Source organism: Phyllostomus hastatus, unplaced genomic scaffold, assembly GCF_019186645.2.
Source record: "Phyllostomus hastatus isolate PE091 unplaced genomic scaffold, TTU_PhHast_1.1 phas_contig_40, whole genome shotgun sequence".
Classification (NCBI taxonomy): Eukaryota; Metazoa; Chordata; class Mammalia; order Chiroptera; family Phyllostomidae; genus Phyllostomus; species Phyllostomus hastatus.
The window spans coordinates 77,698,821-77,724,525 of NW_025333872.1; the positions used below are offsets into that span (position 1 = coordinate 77,698,821).

The following is a 25,705-nucleotide window of genomic DNA, read 5'->3' on the forward strand; positions in this document are numbered from 1 at the left end:
ATCTTCAATATTGAAATGGCTGCACAAAAATTTACCAATTTTGATAAGTTTATTAAAAATGCATGCTGATATGACAGCGGTTACAAAAACAATTTAACAGTATTTTTTCTAATGAAACTAAAGACAACTAAGCATACTACAGCCATTATACAGAAAAAACCTAAATGAACATTTTTTCCAACCCAATATTAACAGTTTATTAATAACTTTATATAGTACAGGTATTTCTGGTTTGGAACAGGCCCGCTGGGTCTCAGCAGGCACCTCAGTATACTTATCAGATCTACAGAAAAAGCCTCAGATTCCATTCTGGAACTGTTTTATTATGGACTACTAATAAATTATCCCACAAGAGGTCACCAAAGCTCCAGTATTTTTGGAGTGTGATTTTCTGACTTTTCATCTTCCTTGCAACCAGATTGAAAAATAGTTTTGTTTCCTGATTTTTTTTTTGCCTACTCAGTAGGAAGATCTGCCAGTCTGCTCCAGCTAAACATGAAGATAAGGAAGGGTTTAGTTAGGGCCAAGGAAATTTATGGAAGTTTGTAGCCATCTATTGTCTGAGTCATCCATCATATAGATAGATATCCATTGTATGAACTTAAGGAAAAAAATGGGAAACACAAGCAGGCACCTTATGACCTCAATAATTAAACTCCAGTAGCCAGAATTTAGACCACTTAAAGGTACATTAATACTTTCCAGGCCCTGGGTTGACATTCCCAGGTTCTTGCACATACCAGGATGATAGAACAGAAATCTAAAGGAGGCCTGGACTGGATAAATAGCTGCTTGGGGAATATTGAAGACAGAAATTCCAAAAGAACCCTCAGTGATGGAAACTGCAGCTAGATCTACTTCTTGCAAGGATTTTTAGACTCAAGCAGTCAGATGTTTATAAGGAACTGGGTTTGAAACAAAGTGTTCTTTAAGGACCAATCTCTATTCTCTTCATAGCAAGCATGAATATGAGAAGAAAAGAAATTCAAAATTATGTTTTAGAAAAAAGGTAGCTTAAAATTTGAGGCTATTTTCCACACCTTTAGAAGTCTTTCCCCCACCTTCACAAATATATTATACTAATATAAAAATGGAATTTTCCTTTGATTTCTCATTCCCTAGATGTTACAAGAAATAATGTGACTTTCAGGACGTTTGAGTAGTAACAATATTAGATGTGTATCCTCCAGCCCTGGTCATTGGTTACATTTTTAAAGGGTTCTATTGCATAGGGGCATAGGTTCTATTGCAAAGGGTTCTATTGCAGCGTGCAGACAGAGCCTTCTCTAAACGGGGAATATTTAACTTAAAATATTATGGCTTTAAACGTATGTAAACAAGAAAAGTTTATTGTTGCTAATGAAGTGTTTGAACACTCTCATGTTTTCATATGAATAAAAAGTGTTTAAGTTATAAGGAAAGCTAGAACTGTAAGGATGGAAAGACCTGCTAAGATGCCAACCCTATGAACATGAAGGCATTTGAACAGAATAATTTCTAAGGTCTTTTCCAGCTCCCAAAATGTAGTAACTTTGTTTAAATTCTCATGCTCTTAGACTGTAAAACAACCATTTCTATTTCAATGAGATTGCTTTAGATGGAGTGCTTTCCTTATTTGTGTCTCTGTCTGCTTATGTACCTTGGTTTGGGAGCTAAAAATCAAATCATGAAAATATAATTTTCTATAGTTACCCAGATTTTGCTTGAGTTCCTCAGAATTCTTCCATGCATATTTCCAACTTCTGTGTTAATGAACACAATGTTTCATGAAGTACTTGTGTAATACACTAAATATAATTCTTCCCTCTTTTCCTTTTGGAGGTGGGAGACTAATATAGACTAATATACTTGTATCAGAGATGCTTGTGAACAAAAAGGCCAGAGTGAATAATAATACAGAGAGACTGAATTTCTACTTGACTTAAGCCATCCTCCAGGAAAAAGGGAGAAGTAAAGCATGAGTTATTCAGGAGAGTGGGAGTAAAAGAGTAAACCAGTCATAATGTGTGAAAAGGCAAATTATACTAGCAGAATCTCAAAGAATTACACAATAAGCCTTTTTGGTACAACTACAGTCTATTCCACCACCTTGGGCTTGAGTTAAGTAAGTGACAAGGCACTTGGTTGTCCCCAGCTTATTCACAGTAATCCCTGGGTTGGCAAAGCCAGAGAACATTTCAAATGCGTATTACAAATCAGTGAGTCACCAACTCCTATCCCGGAGGAAACAACATTTTCAGGAGAGTTAGAGGTCTGCATCAGCGCCTTACGCACTTACCTCGTGCCTGCCACTGACGTCTGTGCTGAGGACAAAGGCTTTCCTGGTCTTTGTACTAGCGCAACTCAGAGTACCGCTATGGAAAGTGGACAAAACACAGACCTCTGCCATATTGCGTTGATACTAAGGCATGTGATTCTTTTTCTTCGAAGTTTCACATCTCCAAAATCAGGTTGCGTGCTCCAGTTGAAGACATCTGACAAATGCTGTTGGCAAGGCAGCACTTGTAAGTGGTCTTGGTTTGTGTGGGTGCAAACCTGGTCCCAGCTGTTCATATTGTCTTTCCTTCACTAACATATACATTGTTGACATTGCATGAGTTGCGCTAGTTGCCATTAAAATGCCTTGGAAAATTACACTATACTTAAGCATTAGAATGAAAAGTTATTGTGCATGCAGAAAGGCTACAGGGAGTGCAGTGGGGCATCTGTTTACTACCAGTATGGTTAATATTTACAGTTGGAGGGTTGACCTCCATTTCTTATTTTCTGGCAAATTAATAAAATTCTTGATAAACCTTAAGAAAGGAAAATTCTAGTTGAATAAGTTGTGACAGATACATGCAAAGGGTTGGCTATCACCTTGCTAAACTGTGTGTACTCTGGACCAAGAACATCGACATGACGTGGGCACTTGTCAGAAGTGCAGAATTTCAGGCTCCATCCCAACCCTACAAGATCAGAATGCGCGTTGAAGAAGATGTGAGTGACTCAAATGTTCATTGAACTCTGAAAAATGCTGGTATCACATGCCAAGCAATTCAACTAAAGGCAGGAGAAATTGCCTAATCTTTTGAAAAGGTAAAAGACAACTCAAAACAACAAGTTGATGTGACCATTCACTTCATCACACAGGACTGTCATGTGGGTGTCAATCACCAAAATCAGAAACTTCCTGCCAAGTTTGAATAGCAGTTGCTTAACTTTCTGTGACAGGTAATTGAATTGAAGAAGAATCGAGACTATTAGCTGGTTAAAGAGAAATGCTAACAAAACTCTGGGCTCTTTGATATATCTCAAAATTGCACTAAAATAATTCTTTCAATGTGTATGAAAGGAAAAGTACTGTTACAAGAAAGCATTGCTATAATTTTATTGACAGCTTTTGTTTTTGGCTGTTCCTTAGCATTGCATGAAATAATAGTGTATCATCATTGATGGTGTTTTAGACTTGATATAAAGCAGTATCACATAATGTGCCAAGTGCTATAAAAGCAAAAAAGCAGGGAATAGTAAAAAGCTGTAGAGCAAATAGGTGGCCATTCTTGTAATCAGGGAAGGTGTAATGCCTGGCGCAGAAGTTAGGTAAGGAAGGAAGTGGAGTCAAGTGCAATGCAGAGAGAGGAACATTTCAAGGAAAAGGAGTTATAGGGGCAAAGCAGACAGAGAGGGACTTCTGGTCAAGATGGCAACATAGGCAGACATGGCTCACCTCTTTACACAACCACATCAAAATTACAACTAAAATATAGAACAACCATCACTCAGAAGCCTCAGAAATTGAGTTGAATGGAAGTCTGACAACTACAGATTCACGAAAGCACATCTATCTAGACTGGTAGGAGGGGTGCAGGCATAGAACAGGCTGGTCCTTCAGCCACATGTGGTGGATAAAAATTCAGGAGGGGTATCTCAGGAGTGAGGAGTCCCAGCTCCACACCAGGTCCCACAGTCCAGGATTCCAGTGCCAGGAAAATAAGTCCACACAAATTCTGGTTGCAAGAACCATTGGGGATTGAGTCAGTGGAAGAAACTTCTGGAGCTCCAAGCAGTTCCTCTAAAAGAACCCACATGTGTACTAACCTACTCGGACTCACTCTCTCTTAAGTTCCAGCACTGGGGTAGCAACTTGAAGGGCACCAGTGGCATACTGGGAGAAACTGAAGTGTCTGGCATCAAGGCGAGTAGAGAGCTTTGTCTCTTTTCTAATCCCTCCCATCACAGAGCCAGCAAGCTGGTGCCATATCTGAGACTCCATCAACCTATCTTAATACTGTTTGACTCACCTTGGAGACCCATAAACACTCTGCCCCACCCAATTTATAGGCCCACCCAAACTGTGTTTCCATATGAATGACTGGATCTTGGCTCCTTCTTCACAACTTCCTAAATCCTCTCAAACAAGCAACAGCTGGCCTCAGTGGGCCCTAGGCCCAGTATCAGCAGCAGCCAGCCTAGATTCACAGTTTGGTTTCTCCCGGGAATCTCCAAGCTCAGCACAAGTAGCGGCCATCTCAGATGGCTTTATAACTCAAACAAAGTGGCCTTGGGCAAAATATAGATGGGGGCTGGCCTTGGTCTGCACCATCTGGGAAACCCCAGGGCCAGCGCATCCATCGGATAGCTACAGACCACATCCGAGCACCACCACTCTGCCCCTGCACAGCTGATCCTCCATGGAGGGCAGAGAGTGGTGGTCAGTGGTCACAGCCAATCTTTGCCCCTGACTGGCCTGGGTAAATCCCTCCCATAGACCTGCCAACAGCAATCAAGGTTCAACTACAAGAGGAAGGTGTACTCAGCCCACATGGAAGGCACAATTCAGGTGCCCAGCTTGGGTGATAGGAGAGGCTATGTCACTGGACACTACAGAACACCTACTATATTAGGCCACACTAACAAGACCAGAGTCAAAGCAGATCTCCCTAATACATATAAACAAACACAGGGAGGCTGCCATAATGAGGAGACAAAGAACTGTAGCCCAAATGAAAAAAGAGATCAAAAATCCAAAAAAAAAGAAAAAACAATGAAATGAAATGGAGATAAGCAATCTAACAGATGCAGAGCTCAAAACACTGGTTATAAAGATGCTCAAGGAACTTATTGAGGACCTCAGCAGCATAAAGATCCAGTCAGAAATGAAGGATACACTAATTGAAATAAAGAACAATTTTCTGGGAAACAACAGTATAGTGGATAAAGCCAAGATTCAAATCAATGATTTGGAACATAAAGAACCAAAAAACAACCAGCCAGAACAACAAGAAAAAAAAAAGAATCCAAAAAAGTGAGGATAGTATAAGCAACCTCTGGGACAACTTCAAGCATTCCAACATTCACATCGTAGGGTGTTGGGAACCGCCCTGACTGGTATCAGAGGCTGAAACCCCCGCCTAGCTAAGGCTAAGGGAACGCCGTTGGAACTGTAAGCCAGCAAGGAGACAAAAGCTTATCTTCCTGGCAGGAATGCTGCTTCTGCTGCTTTATTCATAATTGAACCCCAAAAAGCTTGGTCGGTTAGCCAAAGACGGGTAAGATTCCCCACGGGGGAACGACCTAAGCCAGGCACGATCACTTTGGGAGGCCCCCCGAAAGAAGGACTTGGGGGGGGCTGCAGCAAAAGGGGGTGATGGACCCTCGCTCCTCGGCTTTGACATAGCCTGAGTTCTCAGCGTCTGGGAGAAAATCTCCTTATCTCTTGGTTACCTAGTTCCCTTGCTCCACCTAAGCCTAAAACAATGACAGGGTGGTACAGCTCGGTACTGAGAAGTGCGGATTTCCCCGGGGTGATCAGGCCTAAGAAAGAACATGTAAATTACTGTGAAACCTTCTTTGTTTAGAATGCTCTCAGTTGAATGAGAAGGGTCTTAGGAGGAAGTTATTTTGTTCCTCAGTCTTACAGCTCTTTGACCCCCCAACTCAATAGACCGGCAGAGTTCTTTGTTTTCTATAGTTCCTTACTTCCCCTAATGAGTACTGTACTTTACCTGAATTATTATGTAGAATGAGCCTAATAAAAGCAGGTATGGACGGTAAATCAGCGTGCTCCCCACTAGGGGGGGTGGCCATTTCGTCACTACTTCCCCACAGAAACTAGTCTGTCTCTGTGCATGTGGTGTTTTTTCTCGCGTGTTTATCGTCGAGCCATCCACAGCGTTCTGTGGTCACTGCTGGCCGGTGACCCACGCGCAACAGTAGGGGTACCAGAAGGAGAAGAGAAAGAGGAAGAAATTGGAAATCTATTTTAAAAAATAACGAAAGATAACTTCCCTAATTTGGTGAAGGAAATTGACATGCAAAGCAAGAATAACAGAGAGTCCCAAACAAGATGGATGTAAAGAGGCCCACTCCAAGTCACATCATAGTTAAAATACCACAGGTTGAAGATAAAGAGAGAATCTTAAAATCGGCAAGAACAAAGAAGTTAGTTACCTACAGGGGAGTTCTGATAAGACTGTCAGTTGATTCCTCAGAGGAAACTTTGCAGGCTGAAAGGAATTGGCAAGAAATATTTAGTCATGAAAAGCAGGGACCTACAGCCAAGATTGCTCTACCCATCAAAGCTATCATTTAGAAGCAAAAGACAGATAAAGAGCTTCCCAGAAAGAAAAAAAAAAACTAAAGGAGTTCATCATCATCAAACCATTATTACATAAAATGTTAAAGGGACTTATTTAGGAAAAAGAAGAAGATCAAAACCATGAACAATAACATAGTAATAAATACAAATCTATCAACTGAATCTAAAAACCAAACTAAGCAAACAAGTAGAACAGAGATGGAATCATGAATACAGAGAGCGTTTTGATGGTTGCCAGATGGAGGGGGGTGCGAGGCAATGGGTGAAGAGGTGAGGGGACTAAGAAGTATGAACAGGTAGTTACAGAATAGCTGTGGGGATATAAAGTACAGTATAGAATATGGAGTAGCTAAAGAATTTACACGCATGACCCATGGACGTGACAATGGTGGAGGGACTGCCTGAGGGAGCATGGGGTGCTGGAGGGAGAGGGCCAAGAGGGGAAAATCAGGACAACTGTAATAGCATAATTAATAAAATATAATTTTTTTAAAAAGCAGACAGAGAAACTAACCCAATTTCTTTTCTAGGGGAGCGGGAGCAGGTAGGGGATGCTAGTTTTATACCTTCACTTGAGCTGTGTGTTGCAGAGCAAAGGCAAAGGGAGCAACTTCCAAGGGGGCTCTGGTGACGGCTTCCATTCCCGGGAGGGAGAACTGACCTTGCCTGAGACCAGTTTTCTGTTGACTTAAGTTTAGGGACAAAGGTTACTCTGTCCTTGAGTTGTTTTTTTTTTTTTTTTTTGAATGAATGTAGCTCCCACTTAGAAACAGAAACATTAGTTTTGATAACTAAGGGTAAGGCTCTCAACCATGTCTGTACATTATGATCACCCCAAGTGATGCCTGAACCCCACTCACGGAAATTTCATGTTAACTCTCTGGGAAGAAGCATGGGCATTGGTAATTTTTACCCTCCCCCTAACCCCCACCTTGATTCTACTGTGTAGCTTATTTTAAAAACATGGGTTTAGGGTCAGAGTGTGGGTAGATGAGCAGATGGTCAGCTGTAGCGTGAACTTCGGCATCCATAAGGTCACCAAGGGAGCATCGTTCAAACCCCTACCCTGTGTAGGTGAAGGCAGTTATTTGGGCAGATAACGTGGGGGAAATGGAGATGACTTTCTGCCATTATCTCTGAGCCCCAGGATTTAACCAACCTCTTTGATCATCTTGGAACCCTTTCATTCTGGAATAACAGATCTCTTTTCTGGCGTCATATAGTTGTTTGGGATGGAAAAACCTCACATTCCAGCTCTCAGATATGAGCTTCTCAGGACAGCCCCGAGGTAGTGCAGTGACCTGGTTGTTTATCATGGTTTGGACATACTGGGTGGAGGCCCTGCTGCTGTCTTTGGCAAACGGTATGGGGACAAACAAAATAGCCTAAAGGTGGTGTCTGGTGACATCTCTGCTACCCTTTTGCACAAATATTGTCCCTATTGGTTAACTTTGCTCAGTGCCAGCAGTGAGGAAGGCAGCCGAGGGGGGAACCTGAGTGAATGTACACAAGTACATAATGCTGGCAGGAGACACATGAGCCAAAGGGTAGGGTGGACATACTCTAGAATGAAAGGTAATTTGTTTGCAGAGGCAGAGGGTAACATTCAGCCACAGGTCACAGACAGCCCTGTTCTCAACTCCTTTCGTGCAGTGCTGGGTGGTGGTAGCGGGGTGGGGGTCAGCTGGCTTCCTCCAAAGATGTCTGTTCACACAGCACTCAGCCTGGGGTAGTGGAGAGGTGGGCCAACCATACTTGCATTTGTTCTGCAAAGCTATTTGATGTCTTAGTTTGTTAGAGGCTGTGCTTGGAGGCTTGAAGACAGATTTGTGGTTCAACCAGAGAAAGGTTTTCTGCTTAGGAGTAGAGGCCAAGACACCCAGTTTTTTTAGAACAGCTTCTAGCTGGTCTCCCTGCCTCCAGCACTTGCTCCTCAAAATTCCATTCTCAAAACAACAGCCAAAATGATCACTTAAGAGACTTAGTCAAATCGTGTCTTCTCTACTCAAAAACTTTCTATGACACCTCTATTCAGGGTAAAAACCAAAGTTGGTACCATGGCCTCTATGGCCCTTTGTGATTTGTGCCCCCCTCCCCTGCTACTTCTCCGACTTCATCTCTTATTTGCCTGTTCGCTCTGCTCCGGCCAGCCTCACCTCCTTAAATATGTCACGCTCCTGCCCCAGGGCCTTTGCACTTGCCAGCCTGGGTTTTTCCTTCTCTTGTTCTCTGCTGTGTCCTCAAGAGACTAGAATGATGGGTGGTGATCAATAACTAGTTCTTCATTGAAGAAAATGAAAAAAAAGGTGGACTATCCCCAAACCATATAATTACTTCATGCCAGTAACAGTGGGAACTGAGCACTGACCTTGTGGCCCACATTCAGATGTGCTGGGCTGCCCTGACTGGAGGCTTGTTGCTCTGCTGATGCCACAGGAGATAGACAGCAATATGGGCTCTGCCTCCTGGACCACGCTAGTGGTGAGTGGTAGGGGTGAGGAGCAGCAGTGAAGAGCTGTGGATGAGCCATTCATTACACTTCCAGCTTCAGGCTGAGTTCTGTGCGCTCACTGCGCTACACCCCTCCAGCCTAGTGGCCTGAAACTGTGAAGCATTGCAGTGCTGGGACGAACATTCATTGAGTTTGTTGCTCAGCACTCACCACCCTAATTTGCTTGGAGGGACCCGCTTCTCCCTCAGTCTCAGTCTACACGTTTCAAGTGCAGTGGGCCCCGTAGAGTTGATGTTGGCGAACTGCTGCCAAACCCTGCATGCCACCTGTTTCATGAAGTGTGTGAGCTAAGAATGGATTTTCCATCATCTGACAGTTACAAAACATCAAAAGAATAGTATCTCATGATATTAGTAGTATCTCATAATAGTATCTCATAACTTTTTATGGTGACAGAACCATGCTCATTCATTTATAGGTGGCTGCTTTTGTGCTACAATGGCAGAGCTGAGTAGTCGTGACCGAGAGCATGTGGCCGACAAGAGTCAGGAATATTTGCGCTCTGCCTCTTTACAGAAAAAGTTGCAGTGCATAGATCAGTACAAGACCCAGTATTTGACCTCTGGGCCTTGGAGCAATTGAGGAAGCTGGCTATTCCCTCCGCTGTCACAGGTGAGAACCTGCGATCTCAAAATCCATCAGGCAGTCCCTAAGGATGAGGTCCTAATCAAGTCTGTCTGAAGCTATTCTAGCTCTGGGACTTCTGGCGATGGGAATCAGTGCATTCTTTGTAATCTTAAATGAGCTAGAATTGGTTTTTGTTGCTTGCAGCCAAAGAAACATCACTGATAAAGTTCTTTGGAATAAATCCTACTCCAGGTGTGGAAAACAGGATTAATTAGTTCCCAAGATTCTGGCCTTAAGGTGAAAAAAGGAGCTGCTTGGCAGGAGACAGGAAATCTGTCTTAATAGCACCCACTGTGACCCAAATTTGTGCTATTTTGAAGGAAATCTTAGGAGTTCAGAGATACAATTAGTGTGTAGGACTAATCTGACAACACATATCTATGTCTTCTTTAGGTATAGATCCTGGGGCACTTCAGGACTTCCGATTTTATATCCTCTTATTGGAATTACTCATATAACATGACTCATCTCTTATAGGCTCTTCAGTTTTTATGTACACAGTAGCAGCGCTAATGAATTTTTAAATTGAAATGAAATGCACGAAAGTGTTCAGGAGGGAAAAGCATCATAATATGTTTCATTATTCTACTTGGATTGAATTTTCAAAACATCAGACGTCAAACTCAGACTCATTATCAAATGAGAATATAAATACATGTAACATTTTGATTATAATATTTTTAGAAGTATAAATCTCTTTTCTCCCTCTTATTGAGTTGCTTTCTGCTTGATGTCTCAGGGGGAGGAGATAACATGCACGAAAACAGAACAAAAAGAAAAAAGAAACCAAAAAACTCCCAGTTCCAAGAGACAACACTCATACCTTTAAAACAATGGAGAATCTCTGGGTGCAGACACGTTATTTGAGAGGTATACCATGCGGGGGTGGGGGCGGGGGGCAGGGGACGGGATGCTGGTTCCCACTTCTGGAGAGGAAAAGGTTCTTGGGAGTACACGTAGGAACGTAGGAACGAAGAGTAAAGGGAAGCAGAGGATGTGATGACAACATTAATACGTGGGCCCCAGTCCCGCCTCAGACCTCTGAACCCCTGGAGGCCTCGCCAGAGTCTCTCCTTTGTATTGTGGGGGCCCACCCCATCCCACCCAGAATCCCTGCTGGCGGGGCCTGAGAAGCTTTCTGCGCCTGCACAGGCCCCCACCCTGGGGTGTGTGGGCTGCACCACCACGCACAGGTCTGAGTGGCTCTGGGGGCAGCGGACAAGGGCTCCCTAGTGAGGGTGCTGGGAGAGGAGAGAGGCCCAGCCCCAGGGCCTGCATCTGTACCTGCCCTTTCTCCCTCTGTGTTACAGACGAGACCCAGGGCTCTTCCTCAGCAGAAACCCAGGGAAGTGGCAAAATTCCTGGGCAGTGTCGGGAGAGAGGAGAGTCCTAAATTTACTGAACAGAATTTTCACAGCCTCTTACCCATGCAGCAGCATCAGGGCTTGATGTAGAAATTAGAGTGAGTCATAAAAATAAATTTCTCACACACTTGAGTCTGTGGATGGAGACTGATGACCTTCCAGGTCAGATATATTTGTCTCCATTAGTGTGGAAAATCAGGAGATGACCTCAGTCATTCCAAGTGTGACAGCTAAATTTTGACTGCACACCAGCAGCCAACAGCAGCCAAGTAGCAGAACAGGTGATTTGTATTTCATGTCACTTGATTTTACTTCATTGCAATACAGTGTTCATTTGGAAGAGCTGCTTTTTCTTCATTTGACTATGAAGTCTATTCTTTTTTTTTTTTAGATTTTCTTTCTTTCTTTATTTATTTATTTTAGAGAAGGGGAAAGGTAGGAGAAATAGGGGGAAGAAACATGTGCTAGAGAAACACAGACTTAGTTGCCTCTTGCATGCCCCCAACCAGGGCACCTGGCCCGCAACCCAAGAATATGTCTTGACTGGGAATTGAACCCATGGCCTTTCAGCCCACAAGCTGGCACTCAATCCACTGAGCCACACTAGCTAGGGCTGAAGTCTATTCTTGAGAAATGGTGGATCATTGGGTTTCTTTAGGAAGCATTGGGAGAGATTTTTATTTTCTTTAACATATAACGGATGAAATAATAGAACAAGCACACATTCATCTTTTATATTTGTTTCCCTCCTCTCTACTCATACATAGCAAGTTTTATGGAAACATGAGCATAACAACTGTGCTGAATAATTCTCCTTCAAACACACAAAGCACAATATGATTATTTTATTTCTCAAATCTCTATTTTGGAAGGATGTTTTTCTCATTCTTCATGTAGGGAAAAAGCAAGCTGGGAAACTAGAGAAAGTGAACTATGATAAAAGCTTTTCACTGGTAACACAGAATGAGGCCCTGGATGTTATGGCCCAAGGGAAGGTGTGAGTGCTACCTAAGTCAATGGTCCTCATCCAGACACTACTTTGCACACTAGGGGATATTCAGAAGTTTCTGGAAACATTTTGGCTGTCACAGCTGGTGGGGTGGGGAAAAGGGAAAGGCGTGCTACTGGAGTCTAGTGGGGAGAGGCCAGATGTGTGGCTAACCATCTTGGAACACAGGGAACCATCTTCGCCACCCCCTCCAGGAAATAATTACCTGGCCCAAAATGTCAATAATAATATCCAGGTTGAGGAACCTTCATATTAAGGAGAGGTAGTAAGATCTGAGCAACTTAAGGGGATGGGCAGGGTTTTTAAAGATTGAGAACAGACATGTGGACATTTGTTGAAAATGCAGGAGAAAAGAGGGAAGTGCCTGAGAAGTTGAACAATTCTTTTATATTTGAGGCAAATTTTAAAGGGAGACTGCGTTAACAAAGTGTGTTCTTATCGACTTTTTAAGGAAAGGATAAAATTCCATGAAATAAATATTATGGCTATTAAAAGGAAAAAAAACAAGACCATAATTATGTTTTGTAATTTGTCTTGCTAATTTCACCTGCTATACAGCACTGTTTTCATGTAGTGAGCAGAGATAATGTGTAATAAAAGATACGGAAGTGAGATAGCATGAAATACTTCCATCTGGTTAGACTGTAAAGGCCAGTGATTGCCAGGGGAGAGGCCAGGTGAAAAAGGTCTTCTGTGGTGGATTATGGAGTTTGAGTCCACTCCCTGTGTGTGTGTCGGCATGTGTGTGTGTGTGTGGGTGTGTGTGTCCAAATTCCCCCTTTGTATAAGGATACCAGTCGCATCGAATTAGAGCCCACCCTAATGACCTTATATTACCTTGACTGTCTACAACTGCAGTAACCCTATTTCCAAATAAGTGCACATTCTGTGGTACTGGGGGTTAGGCATTCAACAATGCTTAACAGGAGGTTTGAATAGAGGAGTAATAATTTCTGGATTGTTTTCCTACTGGCAGCATTGCACAGGTTTCTTTCTTCTTTTTTCTTTTTAGGAACCTTAGTTACAAGAAAATGCTGCAGTAACAGCAAATGGGACTGAGTCTTAAAATATTTATGAATCTATTTTTTTCTTATTGTCAGGATAATATAAATATAAACAGAACTACAACATTGCAAAACACAGAAACTGGAACTCTTATTATATTGCCCTACAGAAAGAACCTATTTTGGCCATAATAGATATATCTTTATTTAAATATCTATATAGGAATGTATACTTTTAATAAAATAGAAATCATATGCTTTGCACTGTTCTCCAAATAGGTTTCTTTCTCTTTCTTTCTTTCTTTCTTTCTTTTTTTCTTTCTTTCTTTCTTTCTTTCTTTCTTTCTTTCTTTCTTTCTTTCTTTCTTTCTTTCCATTTTGGACATCTTTTTATATCAATACACAAGGAGCTACTAATTCTTTTGTATTGATTACCTAGTATTCCACTGAATATGTATGCTATATTTGTTTAACCAGTCCCTATTAAGGACCATTTGGGTTATATCCCTGTTTTTAGTTTTGTAAGAAATGCTACAGTGAATGTCATTGAGCATGAATCTTTGTACACTGCCTCAAGTGTTTCTTACTGAATACATTTCTAGAGGTAGAATTATTGAGCCAAAGGCAAAGAGTAAGGCCATGTTGAATGATAACAGCCCTGGCTGGTGTGGCTCAGTGGATTGAGCACTGGCCCATGAACTGAAAGTTCGCTGTTTCGATTCCTAGTCAGGGCACATCTTGGGTTGCAGGCTAGGTCCCCAGTTGGGAGCAAGTGAGAGGCAACACTTTCTCTCTCACACAACAGTGTTTCTCTCCCTCTCTCTGTCTCCTTCCCTTCCCCTCTCTCTAAAAATGAATAAATAAAATCTTCAAAAAATTGTAACAGACATTTCTTACCATGTAAAAACATTGTATCAAATTTTTTCCACTAAAAATCAGATTAGTAATCCCCACATAAAAAAGTAAGTAGATAAATTTATAATTTTTAATGATTCCTATATTAATAAAATAACAGTTACCATTTTATTGATATATACTTATCTGTCCTTCATAAGGCTTTGGGGCCTTCCCCCAGGATGAAGTTTGTCATTAAATGCTGATTACATCGCTATCAAAATGTCCAGTTTTATTCATCTGTGTGAATATTTACCATCAAAATTACAGCTCTTAGAACCTACTACTTTACTTCAACTTCTTAAAGTGAATAAAAATGTATATTAAACCAGTAACATTTGATAACTCCTTAAAATGCACAATCCTCGAGTATCAGCATATAGGCCTTGAAAACGCAAATAGTTTTTATACTTTTTTCTAGGCCTTTTTCTTAGCCCGTAGATGTGCGAGTGTCATGCCAAGTGTGAATTTCTTCCTAGTGTTTTGTTTTGCTGGAGCCAAGAATCACGTCTTGCCAAAGGACTTCTAGTGAATATAGTCTTGTGTAATAATGAGGAGTCCAGATCACTGAGGAGGTCTGGCTAGGACTCTTACGCAAGGTTACTGTCATCCCTGGTCATAATTCTGGAAAACAATTTGATATATGGACATTAAAGTTGTACCAGGCTATTCCACCAATGGAGTGGAGCTCAGCTGCGGAGACACAGGGACTGATGAGACTTGCAAATCCTGGGGTCTGGCATTCGGTTTCTGGGGTCCAGTCAGAGGATACAGAGTGCCTGTCCTAGGGCGTGACCTCAGAGCAGGGTGGGGACCTGGAGGCAGAGGAATAAAGAGCCAGTTTGGGCTCTTGTCCTGGAGGCCTGTTACCATTACCACATCAGGAACTGGACCGCAGGAAGCAAACAAACTGGAGACCAGGGGAAGGATTTAGGGTCTGGCAACAGTTCATGACACTTCACATCCAATGTCTGACTTCTCTGATTTACTTATTGAGGCACTGACGTCGTGTTTTTCCATACAACACTGTTTTCTGTGCCAAGAAAGAGATGGCAGAGCACTTCCTAAAACAAAGCTCTGCTATTGTTTCTGGGAATTTCTTCTAAGTTGAACCTAATGCCCACTCTCTACGTTTTGATGATGGTGTTTCTTTATCTTATTAGAAGGTAAATTCTAACAAAGTCAGCAAATAGAACTTACATTTCTTCCAAAATGGTTGTGAAATTGTTGTTGAGGGAAATGTGGAGAGACTGTAGTCATCCAGTCAAGCTGCCAGAAATAACAACCAAATTCATCCACAGCTCTTGTGAGATACCAGTAATAGCAAGATAGGTCTCAACTTCAAAGATGTAAGATGTGCAGCTATGTCCTATTGTCACTGATATGTGCTATTTGAACCATTGTTATTGCTTAGATGCTATCAACTGGTAATATCAATTTAGAGTTTTTTCTTTTCTTTTTTTGTTTTTTAGATTTTAATAGTTTATTTTTATTGTATTTTTTCCATAACCATTTATCTCCCTTATATCCTTTTCCACTTCCACCCACCCCCTCCCCCTGCAATCACCACACTGTTGTCCATGATCATGAGTCCTTTTTATTTATTTTCTGTTCAATCCATCCACGGCCCACCCCGAGCTGTCAGCCTACTCTCTATCTATGAGTCTGTCTCTGTTTTGCTTGATAGTTCACTTTGTTCATTAGGCTACACATATGAGTGAAATCATACAGTATTTATCTTGCTCTGAGTGGCTCATTTCACTTAGCATAATGTTCTCCAGGTCCATCCAAGCTCACAAAAGGTAAAATTTTCTTTTCCTTTCTTATGGCTGAGTACTATTCCATTATGTAAATGTACCATCATTGTTTTATCCACTCATCTACTGACAGACACTTGGGCTACTTCCAAATCTTGACTATTGTAAATAAGGCTACAATGGACATAGGGGTGCTTATATTCTTTTGAATTAGTGTTTCAGGTTTCTTTGGATAAATTCCCAGAAGTGGAATTGCTGGATCATAAGGCAGTTCCATTTTTAACTTTTTGAGAAAACTCCATACTACTTTCTACAGGGGCTGCACCAATCTGAATTCCCACCAACAGTGCAACAGCTTCCCTCTTTTTCAACATCCTTGCCAGCACTTGTTGTTTATTGATTCACTGACAAACCACAAAGACCCACATATCAAAAGCAATCTTGAGAAAGAAGAACAAAGTTGGAGGAATCATGCTACCTAATACCAAACTATACTATAAGTCCATAGCAATGAAAACATCATAGCTCTTGTATAAAAACAAATACATAGATCAATAGAATGAACAGTCCAGTAATCAACCCACACCTTTACAGTTAATTCATATTTGACAGAGGAAGCAAGCACATGCACTAAGCTAAAGATAGTTTATTCAATAAGTGGTGTTGGGAAAATTGGAAAGATGTGCAGACAAATGAAACTAGACCACCTTCTTACACCACACATGACAGTAAATTCAAGATGGACTAAAGACTCAAATGTTAGACTCGAAACCATAAAAATCCTAGAAGAGAACAGGCATTAAAATCTTAGACATTACTCATAGCAATATTTCTTCTGGTACGGCTCTTCAGGCAAGGGAAACAAAAGAAAAAATAAATAAATGAGACTACATCAAACTAAAAAGTTTTTTCATAGCAAAGGAAACCATCAACAACATAGTTTTCACTTTCCTAAAAATTGTATTAGGAACACATTTAATGTTTATATGTAGCATGGTATTTAATCTTTCTAATTTTGTGATTAATTTCCATATTTATTACAGTAAAAATCATCTATATTATTTTTACTTTTAGGAGCCTATTTTTTGTGGCATAATATAAAGTGAATTTCAAAAGTGTTTTATGTGCACTTGAAAAGTACGTTGAATTTGAAATAAACACATCTATCTTATTGGTTAGGTCAAGTTGGATCACCATTATTTTTCTTTCACTTAATTTATCATTGAGAGAGATGATTTAGTCTTCTAAATATTTTTTTTGTTTCTGTGTGTTTCTTTGTATTTCTTGTTTTTTTAAAAAAGAACATTTTGCTATTATTGGGTACATTAATATACATGAGTGTTAGGTCCGTGCTGTTAATTGTCGGCTTGCTCTGAAGTGCCTGTGCCACGTCTGGTGCCTTCTGCCTTGTATACAGCATTGTCTGACACTGCTTATCACGGCCCTGCCTTCCTTTGGTCTGTATTTGCCAGATAAGTCCTTGTTGCTTCTTTTACTTCCATTTGTACTGCCACCTGGTTTAAAACTTAGCTTTTTAGTACACCATGTCTTACTATGAGATTTCACCTGATTCTTTTTCTTTTGTTACCTTTCCATTATTTTCTCAAAAGAATGCATATTCTCAGGTTTCTAGTGGGTCTTTCTACACTGTACAATAGTATACAGTATAGTATACAGTGTATTATTTAGATTGTACATGAATCGTTTATTTTAAACAACACGTATCAGTTCGTACCCTTGGCCCCCACCCTCTCTCACAACACCTTTCCTATTTAGATGGGTCATAGCACCTTGTACATCATCAGCTGGTCAGTCCGGTCCTTGGCTGAACTGTCACCATCGTAGCCGCAGTGATTCAATTTACGTCCTACACCCAGGTGGATTCCCTGCTTACTGCCATCACTTTTGCCACAGATTTTCCTTCTTTTTATTGAGTGACTGATATTTGTTTCTTTAAGAAGTGTTCAGGGGACTACATTTCCTAAATTCATTCGTGTTTCAAATGGTCTCTTTGTGCCTGGACTGTGCAACGACTATAATAATCTCTTTGTCTTTTTCAAAGGTACCAAGTAAGTGTATATGTGATTTTCTCTTTCTCTTATAGCTTTTATTTTCTCTCCAGTCCTTTTAAACTATTTTGGTCTTGCTCAGTGTTATTGTCACGAGTGTATGTTCATGATAGTCTTTCCTATAAGTCACCTGGGCAACTGCTCGGCTGGCTCAGCAACTGCTTGGAGCAGCCCAGCACAAGGAATAGACAGGAGTCACACACAGTAACTATGCTATTCACTCAGCTTTTGTTGAATGCAGGTTCACACAAAGTAGAACATCAGTGTATATTAATATCCTACTCACACCCTAACAAACTAAGAGAAACATAACACACACACAGCAATCAGTGGGGAATAATGAACCCGAGTCCCAGAGTCTCAGTCTGCAGGTTTGGGCAAGGTGGGCAAGGAAGTTGTCAGCATCTTGCAAGGAAGGGTCTCTGGAGCCAGGTGGGCAGCAGGGCACACAAAGCCCTCAGTCCAGCAGGGCAGCCCATGCCCAGGGAGATCAGCGTGGCATGGAGCAGCACTCTGGTGTGTGGAGCTCGGCTGTCTCAGCGGTGGTCTGGAGCTTGCCTCAGTTATACCTTGAAAGTGGTGTAGTCCACACTTCTGGGTCTTTTGATAAGTGTCTTGGCACCCCTGATGCCAAGTGGGGAATTTGTTTAGGAGCCGATGGGTGGTACGTGGCTATTCTGCTTGGCACGCGTGATGGCAAGTGGGGACTTTCTCCAGAAGCCTAAATATGGGTGATCCTACTTTCTGGACATGGCTATTCTGATCACAAGTGTGGATGTCTTAGGTGTGTCTCTTTGCCAGATGTGTCTTCTCTGACTTAGGTAGTTTCCCTCTTGAACCAGCATCCTGGCTGACTGGCAGCCATCTTGGTTGACATGAGTGACTCCACTTTGTTTTATATACTTTATGTTTTATACAAGTACTATGCTGTTTTTATTGACCAGACCAATGCCATTTTATTGGTCCTGCTCTCCACAGTTCTCAATTTTGCCCTTCATGACCTCGATTTTGTTTTATGTATTCTCCTTCCTAGTGCTTCCAAATGTGCCTTTTATTTTTGTGATGGTCTTATTTTTCCCTTCCATTCCCCCCATCCCTTTCAGTATTTATGGCTGCCATAGTTTCATTAAATTCCCTGTTATCCAGAACTGTTTAAGGTCTTTACCATCTTCTCAGCAATATATTTGGGGTCTGTGCTCTGGGTTTGTGTATTTTTTTGGTCATACTTTTTCCTATCTTTTTCTTAGAGTGTTTTTGTTTCAATTCAATGCTTGTTCACTTTTTAAAAAACTTAATGACTAATCTGTGAATGAGGGCAGTTCCTCTTCTCAGCAATTAGTTGAGCTATAGAGTGGCACTACTTTCACCCGAATGTGTCTCCAAAACAATCATTTCCAATGGTTCAGGTAAACCTTTTGCCCATTTTGCTGCTGAGCTGTTGGTCTTTTTTGACTTGAAAAACTCTTTACTAAGGAGATAGACATTTTGTCATGTTACCAATTATTTCTCTAAGTTGTTTTGCCTTTTGATTTTGTCTGTGGAATTTTTCGCTTGCTACACAAAAATAAAAAAAAATTATGTGATCAAATTGCTTAACCTGAAGATAATTATAACTCTCAAATTCTACTAAGTTAGAACAGAGACTAATGTGGAGTGAGAACAGGGTGCAGGTTAGCATAGATGAAAGAATACTAGATTGCAAGCCCGATGTGGACCATAGATACATTCATATTATAGTTACAGAAGTTAAGCCAGTTGCTGGATTTCTTTGGATTTAGGGTTTGTTATCTACAAAATGATTAGGCTTTTGCTAGGTGTCTACTAAGCCCCTCCCAACTCTATGTGTTGACCAGTTTTGACTTGATGTAATGGGAAGCATTTGACAACAATTTTTTTTTCTTGGATAAACATCTTTATTTAAGAAGTCAAAAAAATACACAGGGGAATAATTATGGTAGTAACTTCACACAAAGATGTAAGACCAAACTTAGAATTACTTGTGCAAGTTATTCAGAATGAACAAAATTATTCAAGTGCTTGTGATTAGCATGGAAAATATGTGGTTGTTTTAACTTGCTTTTGTATTGACATTTACTCATTCACAGTAAGATCCCACACTTGTTAAAGTACAAGAGACCACTCCTGCCACCCCCCCACAGTGTACAACTAGGTAGTATGCAAGTGTTAATATAATACAAGCTTTCCTTTGTTTACAACTCTAAGATTGCCTTACAACTTTTTACTAGCACAGATATCATCAAGTTCATTTCCAAGAGTGTCCAACCTTTTGGTGTTTCTGGGCCATGCTGGAAGAAGAAGAATTGTCTTGGGCCACACATTAAGTACATCGTTAACACGTAATCACACACAAAAAAACCTCATAATGTTTAAAGTAAATTTACGATTTTGTGTTGGGCGGCATTCATAGCCATCCTGGGCTGCACATGGCCCACGGGCCGCAGGCTGGACACCTCTCATTAGTATACTGTCTAAGGGAAAGGAAATAAAAGAGCATAGCCTGGCACTTTGGACCCAACCTCTCATTTTACAGGCATGGATCCTGGATTCCAGAATGACAGCGGGATCACTGTCCCCAGTCTCAGACAGGGGTAGTCATGTGGCATTGGGCACTGCAAAAGCTGTTTGTTTCAGCTTCTTGAGTAATGCTATACATAGTGCCTATACATTTCTATAACATGTCTTGATGTATAGGTAAGCCCATGTACCTGCTATCAGCTTCACTCCCTACTGCAGACACTTTAGTTTCAAATATGTCTTCCAACTCCTGACAATGACACTTGGTTCAGGACTGTTACATCAAGGTCAAGCTCTCTGAATGAAGTCAAAAGCTGGTTTTCAATTTTTAAAATAAAGGTATTTCAAGGTTATGGATAAAGAAGTACTTATAAATAACTATTCCTAAGCAAATGTTGATCTATTGATAATTCTAAGAAACTAGATGTACTATTTTTAACTATAAAAGTAATTTCATTAGGTTTAGATAAATTGAGACTACAAGTAAAACTTTCCCAGGCTATTTAAACAAGTAACTTCCAATGTACACATTCCTGGGTATACCCCGTTGTGGTGACATTATTTCTGAATTTTCCTGCACTCAGTTTAAAAGGTGTTTCTTCCCAAGAAACTGGACTTTCCCATCAAATGCACTGGATCGAATAGGAGAATTGGGTTCATAAAATGGATTCATTGCAAACTTTATGTATAAATCATAGACATCAGTAAAGAAGTTCTTTATTCCATCTTCTTGCCTTATGTCATGAAGCATAATGAATCTCACATGGCTTGCAGTAACAAATGCTGAAACAAACCACTCATTGAACTTGTCCACAGTTTTCAAGTACATGTTGTTGGACAGTCACATGCTCTCATCTACCAGGTCAAGGGCAGCGTGAGCTGTGAACTGGTTCAGATGACGATGATCATCTTTGGATTCTGCTTTTCCAGCTGGGAAGAAATCCATTTCAAAAACTGGACTATCACGGTGGCCAACAATTACAAAGTAGAAGCTTCCAGACATTGTCTTCAATATATGGCTTCCTGGCTGAGACGCAGACAATGTAAATACCCAGGGAGTTCCCGCAGCAGCTTCCCGCTTCCACAGCTTCAGTTCGCATTGGACAACACATTTAAACTGGTTCTTGGAAGAATGCTAGAAACCACCACCAACAAAAATTTCAGGTAAAACCACGAGACTAAGTATGTTAAAACCCTAAGAAATACAGCCTGAAATCCTATAATAATTCAAATTGTCTGCTGCTTAGAGGACGTGGAGGAGAGAAATGACATGTCCTCATTTTAGCTGTGGCCTGGTCATCCATTTGGGCACTAGACTATAAAATAGCTGGTTTAACAGACTAAATGGAGTAAATGCATTAGGTTTTTAGATTGTTTGGAATCATCTTAGATGAATTTCAAATTAGAAAAATAATTCGTGTGCATTAAAAAGCAACTACGATCATTATGTATTAGAGAATATGTATTCATAATCATTGTAAAGGTGTTTTAATAATGATTTTATACGGTCATATGATGCTAACTATTTAAAAACACCAGACACTTTTTATTTTAAAAATAATGCAAAAATGTTAACAAACTACTCAAATATGAGCAAAAGCACAGTGGTTGTTCGAATGGCAGGTAGGACATCAAGAGGCCTGGAAACGGCAAACTGGTTTCCACCAGTTTTTCACTGGCAAAGAGGAAACACATGGGAGCCTGTTGAAACTCCCCCTATAATGTGCTTTGAATACAAACATTTTCTTGTGGTTTTTGTGTTCTGAGAGTGACAACTCATTTATAAAATATAGAAGTGACTGGAGAACTCTGAAACTCATGGAGGAGTCTGCAAAGAAATTTCTCACTCTTCAGCTCGGGCAGGAGACGGGGAAGGAGTGGGCGGTAAAAGGGAGTTCCCTGCTTTTGCAGCTCTTTCTCCTTCTCCCTAATTGGCCATCCCACACTTTCGTTCATTTTATCTCTGTGGTCCTATGTAGCACTATGATCAGGATGCACTTTTCATTAGCATGATCTGCGGAAAGGAATGAGATGTTGCATGCATTTGTTCTGAAATGATACCAACTCTTTTATTACCATTAAATAAAATAAAAGTGCTTCTCAGCCAGTTTGCATCTTTCACATTTCTTTGTCCAGAACATAGTCAGTGGAACAAAATCTCTTGCTTCTGCTCTGGACCCCTTTTATTTTTTTCATATTTTCTGCTGCTATTTGGTACTTAGTCTACACGTCTATAGTGATAAAGTATCTCAGCCATATAATTTGTGAAGATTTCATTTGGTCCTGTTGAAAATTACACAGTCAGAACCATTTTATTAGTGTCTGAGATAAAATAATATAAACTTCAAGCCTCATTCAGGGTATATGGTTAGAAATTGAATGAGCTTGAAAATCCATTGTATTTGCACACATTCGGGACATCCATTTGGGCACTAGACTATAAAATAGCTGGTTTAACAGACTAAATGGAGTAAATGCATTAGGTTTTTAGATTGTTTGGAATCATCTTAGATGAATTTCAAATTAGAAAAATAATTCGTGTGCATTAAAAAGCAACTACGATCATTATGTATTAGAGAATATGTATTCATAATCATTGTAAAGGTGTTTTAATAATGATTTTATATGGTCATATGATGCTAACTATTTAAAAATGCCAGACACTTTTTATTTAAAAATAATGCAAAAATGTTAACAAACTACTCAAATATGAGCAAAAGCACAGTGCTGCTACCTTAACACATCATTGTGCAAATTTTGCTATCCATCCTCACAGGTTCTGTCTCATGCAGATTTTTTTTACATATTTGCAGTTGTATTTTCTGTATTTAGCTCTCTACCAAGTGCATTTTCACACTTACTAGGTTTTTACAATGATGTTTGTAATAATAGACATAGCAATAGTTCAAGTATTTGTATTGTAATTTACTTAAACATTGCTCATTTGTTGAATACTATTTCATTTTAATTAAAATATCCCTACTGTAAGTATATATTTATATATGTATATGTACATATTCACTTTTTACACATTTTGGATTATTAGGAAGCATAATCACTAAGTTAATATATGTAACTTTTTGATGGTTCTTGACACATATAGCCAAATAGCTTTAGAAAATAATTACACACTTTTAGAGTATAATTAGAACGTATGAAATTGTCATTTTCACTGAACCACCACCAAACTATAATTTATTAAAGAGATGAATTTAATAGATTTAAAAGCATTTTGCTGTATTCCGTTTTAGAGTACTGGCCTTGGCAGAATAGTTCCAGTGCTGCTCTGGAAATACAGTTGTGGTGGAGAGAATGGAGCGAGAGAATGCGTGGGGCTTAGCAGTAAAGGTAAGGAGTGTGTGAGAGACATAAGCTCTCTCAGCAGGCTGTGGGGAGGGTTTCTAATTCAAGAGCCCAGGGTTTCTTCCCTACTTTTTGGATTTGCATTTTAAAATTTGGCTTGTTCTCCTATTCTCTTATTAGGATTTTGTTGGAAGTAAAGAAACCACCTTTACCACCTGCCATTTTAATGAAAGATTTATTCCTCATCCACAAACACTGTTCTGTGCCCCGTAGCTGAAGATAGGGCCTCACTTGAAGCTCGGCCTGCATCCATCTCTGCACACGCCCTATCACACCTCTGCAGCCATGGCGAGTCCGGCGAGTGATTTGTGAGCACTCTCTGGTGAGGAGGCAACTTTTGAATTGAAAGTCTGACTTTGGAGACTCCAGTGGATTTTTCTGAAACATGTTTTATACATTTTGGTACTTGGAGGGCCTGAGATTTCAAACAGCCGCAGGCCATTTGGCCATTGGTCAATTCGAGCAAGTAATCAACTGCTTCTGCAATTGGCAGTAGGTAAGACACAGGGGTCGGGCCAGGGACTTGTGCTTCAGGCATGAGTGAAAGTCTGTGACAGGCTGCTTCTCTGAAAGGTGTGTGTGTGTGTGTGTGTGCATGTGTGTGACCACTGACAAGGGAAGTATTTGTTTTGAAGTATACTTGTTATCTAAGTAATGTAGGAGTGAGGGAAATAACACAGTCCTGTCTTTAATCTTCAGCTAAAAAACCTCTTTTCTGTTTCAGTTGCAAACTAGGACTGTTTCCCTGGTTATTGGGTCTACCAATTAGGGCAAAATGTGAGGTGAACACCCCATCCTGCTCATTCATTAGAGCAACTGCCAAGTCTCTGTGTGTATGTGTGTGAACACAGGAGCCTATGTTTAGCATTAGAAATAGGGTTGATGGACCATCAACAGAAATATGGGCTGCAGTGTTTTTGTTTTCAAAGATAGCAGGAATCTCTGTTTTAAACCAGAACTGCAGCCTCTGGGGAAGAAGCTGATAGAACCATAGGTCGAAGATCCAGGAGAGAGAGAGAATGGCTAATGGAACAATGCTCCTGGGACATAGCTTATTCATTCACAAAGATAAGGCTCATCAGGCAACAGAAATTGGAGGAGATAGTCCGGGCCTGACGGTAAATTTGGAAACTGTGAGCAAGGGAAAATAACTTAAGTTGAGGGAATGGTGAAGTCGTCAGGCGAGAGCATGTTGAAGATGGAAAACACAAAAACAAACCTAGATATAAAGGCCTAGCAGGGAAGAGCCAGTAGAGAAAAGCCACAAATGTGAGGTTAGTCTTACTACTGTGACTTTAGAGAATCAGCATTACATTCATATCTCAGGAATTTGCAGATAAAACACATGCGGGCATTCCTTTACCTTAAGAGTATTGTAAGAATTATAGCAATGTCACTTCTGGCTATATATCCAAAAGACTTGAAAGCAGGAATTTGAGCAGGTATTTGTGTACCTACCACATTCATGGCAGTATTACTCACAGTAGTCAAAAGGTAAAGCAGCCCAAGTGTCCATCAATGGATTAATGGATAAATAAATGTACACAATGAAATGCTATCCTGCTTTAAAAAGGAAGGCGATTCTGACACATGCAACAACATGAATGAACTCGGAGGATATCATGCTGAGTGAAATGAGCCAGTCACAAAAAGACAAACACTGTATGATTCTACCTTTATGAGGTACCTAGACTAATCAAAGTCATAGAGACAGAATGTAGAATGGTGGCTGCCAGGGCCTGGAGGGAAGGGGAGAACAGAGAGTTGGTGTTTTATGGTTAAAGATTTAGCACTGGGGAGAATGAAAAGTCCTGGAAATGGATGATGCAGATGGCCACACAACAATGTGAGTGTACTTAATACCCCTGAACTGTGTACTTAAAAATGGTTAAAATGGTAAATTTTGTTAGTATTCTTTACCACAATAACAAAAAGCAGAGGGCCATATGTGTAAAATTACGTCTCATAAAATTATGGTAATTTCTTGCCAA

At 40.4% G+C, this 25,705-nt stretch overlaps 1 pseudogene; it reads right to left on the minus strand.

Annotated features, from left to right (window-relative positions):
• Nucleotides 1-20,931: 20,931 nt before the first annotated feature.
• LOC123822085 lies at nucleotides 20,932-21,354 on the minus strand (annotated as a pseudogene).
• Nucleotides 21,355-25,705: the final 4,351 nt, after the last annotated feature.